Raw genomic sequence first — 7,856 nt, forward strand, 5'->3', positions numbered from 1 at the left:
GAAAGGAGAGAGGGGAAACCTTGCAGTAACCCATAGATTTGCCGGCTCTTTGCATAGCACCCTGTGGTTCTCCGTGCCCTAAAAGCCACAATTAAAAAATTTCTGATTTGAAAAGTTATGACCTTTTGTAATTATATGTTAGCCATTAGATCTTGGCATATGCCCAAAATAAACGTCCCCAGTATATGCTATTATTATACCCGCTCTTTCATTTAAATATACTAGCAGGAAATCTAGCTCCGCTGGGATAGATAGGATCTGTTACATTGGTGACATGAATCCTAGAGAATTTCTTTGTAAACAATGTTTTTCATATAGACATTATGGTTCTGGAGCACACCTTGTCCTTCACACTGTTCAATAGACATTGTAATGTGTTTCTTTGATGTTCCCCTTGAAAGTGCAACATAAAGTTGACCATGGCCAAAAACAGGTCTTGGCAAGTAGATACCCACATTCTGTAATGTTTTTCCCTGAGATTTGCAAATTGTTATGGAGAATGCAAGCCTTATTGGGAATTGCCGTCGTTTGAGGATAAATGGCATGTCTCCATCAGTTGGTTTTAAAGAGATTCTTGGTAGGAGGACTTTTTTTCCTTGCATACCATTATCTAGAATTTCAGTTTCTATAACATTTGGTAGTGCCTTGGTTATAATTAGTTTAGTGCCATTACAGAGGCCTTTTTTAGTGTCAATGTTGCATAACAACATTACAATACATCCGATTTTTATCTGTAACTTGTGTGGAGGCATTCCAGATGGTGTTACTGAGTTTAAGAATTCTACAGGATAATCCAACATTTCTTCTTCCGAATCTGTTTCTACAATGTCAATGCTTCTGTATGTTATTGTTCCGCCGGTCATTCTTGAAAGAACTTGGTCGTTCATTTGTAGAGAGAGATCATTTAATGTCGTGAGAATAGCTTTCTGCAATAGGTTTGGGTCATTTGGTTGTATATGCTTTCCAAACACATTATCTATCATTTGTTCTCTGGATGTCAATGTTAGAGGTAATTTTATAACTTCTTGGTTGAATCCTTGGAGGCTAGGTAGGTTACCATTTCTGAGCTTCACAAGGCATCTAGACCATTCCTTTTCTTCAGAGTTCACCCTCATGTTTGTATGTAATGAGAACTTTACAAGTTTCCACCATATTGGTGAGGATTTCACGCTTTTTTGGATAATTTGTGTGCAACAGGCTCGTTTTAGAACAGGTAATGTCTGTCTGAAATCTCCTCCTGTTACTAATGTGATGCCACCAAATTCTGTATCACAGTTTTTTATGTCATGCAAGACCCTCTCAACAGCTTTAAAAGCGTGAACAAGTACCATGCTTATTTCGTCCCATATGAGCAGGTCAGCTCTTCTTATGACCTCGGCAGGTGCTAAATTCTCTCGTAGGTCTGAGGTGCATGTTTCTGTGATTACTGGAAGCTTAAATGTTGAATGAGCCGTTCGGCCTCCTACAAGAAGAGTACTCGCTATTCCTGTCCACGTGACTGCTAAGACTTTCATGCCATAAGCAGTGACATATTTTATCAACGTGTTAAAAAGGTATGATTTCCCTGTGCCTCCCACACCATCAACAAAGAATAATCTGCTTGTTTCTTTTTTGTTTTGTATTGCATTTAAGACGTTGTTAAATATGTGAAGCTATTCCATGTTCAATTTGGTTTTTAGTAATTCAACTTCGTCAGGTGTGCATGGCACACAGCTTATTTCAGTTGTTGTTTCGTTATCTCCTATAAACTCTGAATCTGGTAACTCGTAGTTGGACAGTTTCTTGCCATGTTCCTGGAGTAATATTGACATTTCATGCAATCCATGTTGCATTGCTGCTTCATAGTTGTTGTGATTTTGGACCAAGTCTTCACACATGCCTTCCTTGAATTTATCCAATAGTTTTTGGGATCAATGAGCTCGCAAAATAAACACATGACACTGAATAGATACCTTACTTTTGCAAGCATCTGAAATGTCAACGACTCTTCTAAACATTTCTCCCACTCACAATCATCCTGTAGAAGTCCCATTTCTTGTGCGGTAGAACGGTATGTGTCATATGCAACACCGTTTAATACCTTTAAATCACTAAAATTTGTAGCACCTTTTTTGTAGAGCAAGATCATACGTAGGTAGAAACGTTCAGAGTCATGCGGTGATAGGAACAAATATTAGAGTAATCTTCAAAGTTTAAATTTTTAGCATATTCATTTCAAAAATTTATGGTTAGTGTGCTAACATTCTACCGACCACCTTGAATGCACGTTGGTGTGGTGTCCACATTCTGTTTCTTGAATTCCATGTATACCACTCAGGAATCTCATGGTACAAGAGTGTCCTTGCAAATTCATCAATCTTGTTTAGTTCAAACCATTTTGTCAGTTGGTTTTATGGCCTCTTTGTAATGCAATCTCTTCCTCACCATCATTGAAATAAATATTTTGAAGGTTTTCCAGATGGATGTCCAGTCTCTCAATAGAATGTGATCTCCCATGTAAGTCATATCCATAGATCCTCCATATTCCTTCTGATGTGGAGACATAGCAGCAGTTTTTGAAAGCCTCTATTTCATCCCAGTCTAGTACTTGTTCAGGAGTTGAATTCTCATCCCTTCGAAGGTGTACCTCTGGACAATCATGTCTCTTATATAATATTACTTGACACTTTTTACAGTGGAACACACCTTGACATTTATGTGTATTCTGTATTTACATAAGAGGTATTTATTATATGGCATGACAAACCTGTTGTTGATGGATTTGTTCTGATATGTCCTTCTTGGTGCCTTTTATACTTTGGAAACTGACTCTTGACATTCTGTGTTTCTTCACAGTAATCTCTTGGGTAGTGTGACTTATATTTGCCATCCTTCATGCATGGGCTGTTTAGAAATTCGGGCCCACAAGGGTGGTGTATCATGTGCTTTTTAACCAATTCATACAATTTTGGGTAGGTATTTCTGCAGTAACTATATTATCTACTATCAAGGAATCCAGCCTCTGCTGGCATAGATAGTAATTATGTTTTATTTAATATTATCATTTGAATATTTTTTTATAGACTATGTTTTTTTGTGTACACAATTTTATTTTGCAGGAAACCTTGTTCCTTACATTGTTTGTGTCTTTGATGGTTCCATTGAGAGTGCAACATAAAGTTGACCGTGGCCAAAAACTTGTCTTAGAAAGAATATCTCTATATTTTACAGTGTTTGTCTTTAGGATTTGCAAATTGTAACAGAGAATGCAAGCCTTATAGAGAACTACTACCACTTACAATGAATGGCATACCTCCATTTTTTGGTTTCAAAGAGATTCTTGGTAGAATTTTTTTTTTACTTGCATATTATTGTATAAGATTTTAACTTCAATGATGTTTGGTAAAGCCTTCTTTATGGCAGTTTATTTGTGTTAATATTATATAAGAGTATTATGATACAGCTGATTTTTATATTTAGCTTATGTGGAGGCATTCCAGATGGTGTTACCAAGTTTAAGAACTCCATAAGATAGTCAAGCATCTTCTCATTTGATTCTGTTTCTACAGTATCAATTCTTTTGTATGTTATAGTTGCTCATTCTTGAAAAGACTTAGTCATTTACTTGTAGAGAGAGGTCATTTAAAGTTGTGAGAATAGCCTTTCAAAATAGGCTTAAGTTGCTTGTCTCTATGTTTTTTTCAAACACACTATCTATCAATTTTTCTCTAGTAGTGGATGTTAGTGGTACTCTGGATGTCTTGGGAGGTTCGGGAGATTGTCATTTCCTTGGTTCACAAGCCATCTTGACCATTCCTTTTCTTCTGGGTTCACTTGCATGTTTACATGAAATGAGAACTTTAGGAGTTTCGACCATATTAGTGAGGATTTAACACTATTTTGAATGATTTGTGTATGGCAAGCTCTTTTAAGAACAGGTAAGGTTTGCCTAAAGTCTCCCCCTGTCATCAAATGTGATAACACTGAAATCCTTGTCACAATTCTTGATGTCACAAAAAGCATGTGGTTACCATGTTTATCTTGTCCCATATGAGTAATTTAGCTCTTCAAATATGTTCAGCAGATAAAAGAATTTTCTCTTAGGTCCGATGTGTATGTTTCACAAAAGAACCCTGATATAAATTCTCTTTTTTCATATATATTTAAATGATATATTTCTGAAAATATAAATCCAGACTGGTCATAATATAAGGAGATAAGAAAGTAAATTTTGACATACAACACATCAAATAAAAACAAAAAAATATGCTAATTTTAGTTCTTTAAAGCTATATATAATTGGTTCTTGTTAATGCAATAGCATTAAAACCAGATTTCTCCAATGTTTTATCCTTCTAAACCTGGCAAGAAAAAAACCACAGAAAAAACTAAGCTTTCCATTAAAATAAGAAAAGAAAGTGATAGATAGATAGATGTGCATGTTTAAGCATGGGATTGACTCAAAAGAGCTTTTAGAGCTAGGGTCCTATAAAAGCTAGGTTGGATGAGATGAAGCTGTATTTGCTCTGTCTGTAGGAGTCTACTGATTAGTGTGGCCTTTGATGGATTACCTAGAAAAGTGGATGTAGAAGTCTAGTTATGGAAAGTTTAGATGCAGCCAAAAGCATAGGGGATGTCTTCAACACTACATGTTAAGACAGTACACTGATGTATAGTAACTTATGAATCAATCTATTCTCTACTACGTTCATGCTCTATACGACTTGCACGATTCAATGCCATGCCACTGACTATACCCACTGTGCTGGTTGGAAGTGTTGTTTGACATTCTGTATTTGGCAAGTGTTCTTCTAATTCATGGTGGAGTAGCTCAAAGCCATAAAAGTGATAAAGCTTGTGCTTAATGTCGCCTACATTCAAAAGAAACACACACACACACCACGTACAAATGAATAAATTTGGCACATATGCTTTGAGATGAAGCTCCATTCAGTCGTGGGAGAGTGAAGTACAGCAGATTAACCATGCATTCAAGCATTTTCTTGACAGTCAGGATTACGACCTTGACACTCAAGGTTATGATCTTGACAGTCAGGACTCAGGAAGAAGTGGCGGTTGCCACCATGTAGGAGTAGTTAAGGGGGAGAGTTAGCACTCGACCCCTATCTCTATCTCTATTATATTCCAGCTTATCACCAATGCACATCCATTTACTCAAGACTTGGAGTATTCTAGTGATGTCAAGCCTATCCTTACTCACAACCACTCGCATGAGCCTTCTTAGGGATTGAAGGTTTCAAGTTAGTTTCTAATAAACTTGTGTGTTTGGTAGCTTGTTTCACAGGGTGAGGATCACTATACTAATGCAAGATCAATGACATCAAAATCCCTCTGATTTACTACAACCACAACAACAAGCCATCGCAACAAGTTCTCCACTGAATTCTCTCTTGCTCCTGCAACAAAACCAAAGCAACACTACCTGGCATCTTCACTTAGTTTTTAGTTGAGCATTTGGATACAGCAGAAATCTATTATAACAAGACATTTCACAGTGCCATTGGCTGTTCTCCATGGGTACAACAAACCTGTTGTCAATGGGTTTGTTCTTTATTAGGACTGTATGTCCTTGGCACCTTCTATACTCTGGAAACTGACCACCGACATTCTGTGTTTCTTCACAGTAATCTCTTGGGTAGCATGACTTACATTCACCATCCTTCGTGCATGGGCTGTCTGGAAATTCAGGCCCACAAGGGCCATGTATCATGTGCTTTTTAACCAATTCATATAATTTTGGGTTTAGTCTGGCATCTGGTATTTCGGCGGTAACTATATTGTCTATGTCGTCGATAGTTCTGATTTTATTATCTTTACCAGGGATCACAAAATATGACAGTGTGGCAGTCCTCTTTTCTTGAATTCAATCACATAGACATAAGCATTGACCTGGCCAAATATTTCTCGTTTGTAAATGTCATCTATGAGTTCTTGTTTCTTGATATGGAACACATGTGCAACCAAGTCAGGTCTGTCTGCAGTTGTTTGTCCAGGTAGAAGGTTTTTAGTGATCTCTTTCCATTTAGGATTGCAGGTGAATGTTATGAACAAATCAGGTTTTCCATACTTCCTTACAAGGCTCATGGCATCCTGGTAGTTCTGATTCATCTGTCGTGGGCCTCCAGTGAATGAGGATGGAAGTATTATTAGTTTTCCAGGACGTACCCCTTGCTGTTTGGCTCTGTTTTTCATGAAATCTGAGAGGCCACCGTATGCTTCAGCACGTAGCTCATGTTGGTAACACTTTATTCAGTGCCCTTTTCCCATCAAGTCCATTCATCTTAAATCATTTTCCTTCATTACATTCGGCAATAAGATATTATTCATCAACATGGGTTGTGCTGCAGCACGGATTGCATGTGTTCTTTAGCCGTGATGTACTTGCAAAGCTCAAGAGCTCACTCATTATCAAAAAGTTATGAAGTCATGCTCTGTCCAAGTTCTCTCACCTTTAAATAACGGTTGAGCAGCATTGTGGACTATGATTAGATCCTTCTATGGGCTTTCGTTTTTTTGTGAAGCATTCATCTGTATGCAAAATCAGGATGCAAGCACCTGAAAAGGTTGGATTTTCAATTAGTTTCAGATGATGGAAAGCCAAGTTTACATTGCTAAGTTCACACTCTATTGATCGAAGGAGTTGATTCCCCAGATAAATCCCTGCACCACGACCCAGTGCTCATACAAAGCTAGAAGCTGGTCAACTGTACATGGCTTTAGAGTTGGTAGCAACATGCTCAAGACTGGATTGCTAGTGAATTCTTGCAGACTTTCACCTAACATGCTAGATAACCGTAGAGCAGCAACGAAAGAACATTCAAGAAGCCTTTCAAGATCCTACTCTTTATTTTGTAGGAAATTCAACACTTGGCTCTCCGAATTTGCAGCATGCCGGGACTGCATTGCATTGTGTTGGGATTTCTCCTATCCAAGATGTGTGCAAGTATGCACAGATTTTGAGGAGGTTTAGAAGGTAGTGGATCTAAACTACAAGTGATAGACACTGCTTGATTCTTATTATAATGAGGCTTATAACATTAACTTTGGCCAATCTTGCTAAACAATAGACTATGGCCGATTTAGTAAAGGGATGATAAGCTGTAAAACTCAGTTCTCATGAGATTCTTACAACTTGCTTCTGAAAGTCTTCATGTTTTGCCTTTGTGCTTCACAAATCTTCCTCAGCTTGCTTGAGCTGTATAAATAGGAACGACATCTGTCATATGTAACATTAAAAACAACAACCTTCAAGTGATGTTCTTGTCAGGAATGGAAGGGGCAAAATCCTTGAGGATCAACGCATAGTTTTGGCAGGGTTGGCAACCACCAAATTTCAAATGCTGATACGTTTTATATTTAGATGTTACCTTCAAGTCCTTGGCAGCACACTTTTCAAGAGCAGAAGCTTGAGACTTATAGATGGAGATAGGCTATGCCATCAGGACTTTCAAGGAGGAGCTGCCTGTTCTGTTCCACAGAGATCTGAGCTAAGTCAGGTGTACCTCTCAGCTCCCACACTGCTGCAAGGTGATCGAGGCGATGGACAAGCTGACTAAAAAGTTGACCAAGATGGTGGACAAAACAGGAGCGCTTTACATCAGAACACTCCAGGAGCCAATGGCACCTGATGGTGAGACCGAGCAGCTGTTCCAGAAGATTGAGAAGTCCCCGGTTTGTGTCTACGGCTCATCCAAACAGGAACTGGAGGAGATCCGCATGGCTCTGAGCTCAAACCCAATGTATCTGGTGATGGCAGTGCCGGATGCGACGATTGCGAGTAGCATGTGCAACTCCAGCGAGGTTCTCATCACTGTTAACTTCCAGAAAGCCTTGCACGACAGGAGCATCGAGTTCTA

This window comes from Selaginella moellendorffii, unplaced genomic scaffold, assembly GCF_000143415.4.
Source record: "Selaginella moellendorffii unplaced genomic scaffold, v1.0 SELMOscaffold_53, whole genome shotgun sequence".
NCBI lineage: Eukaryota > Viridiplantae > Streptophyta > Lycopodiopsida > Selaginellales > Selaginellaceae > Selaginella > Selaginella moellendorffii.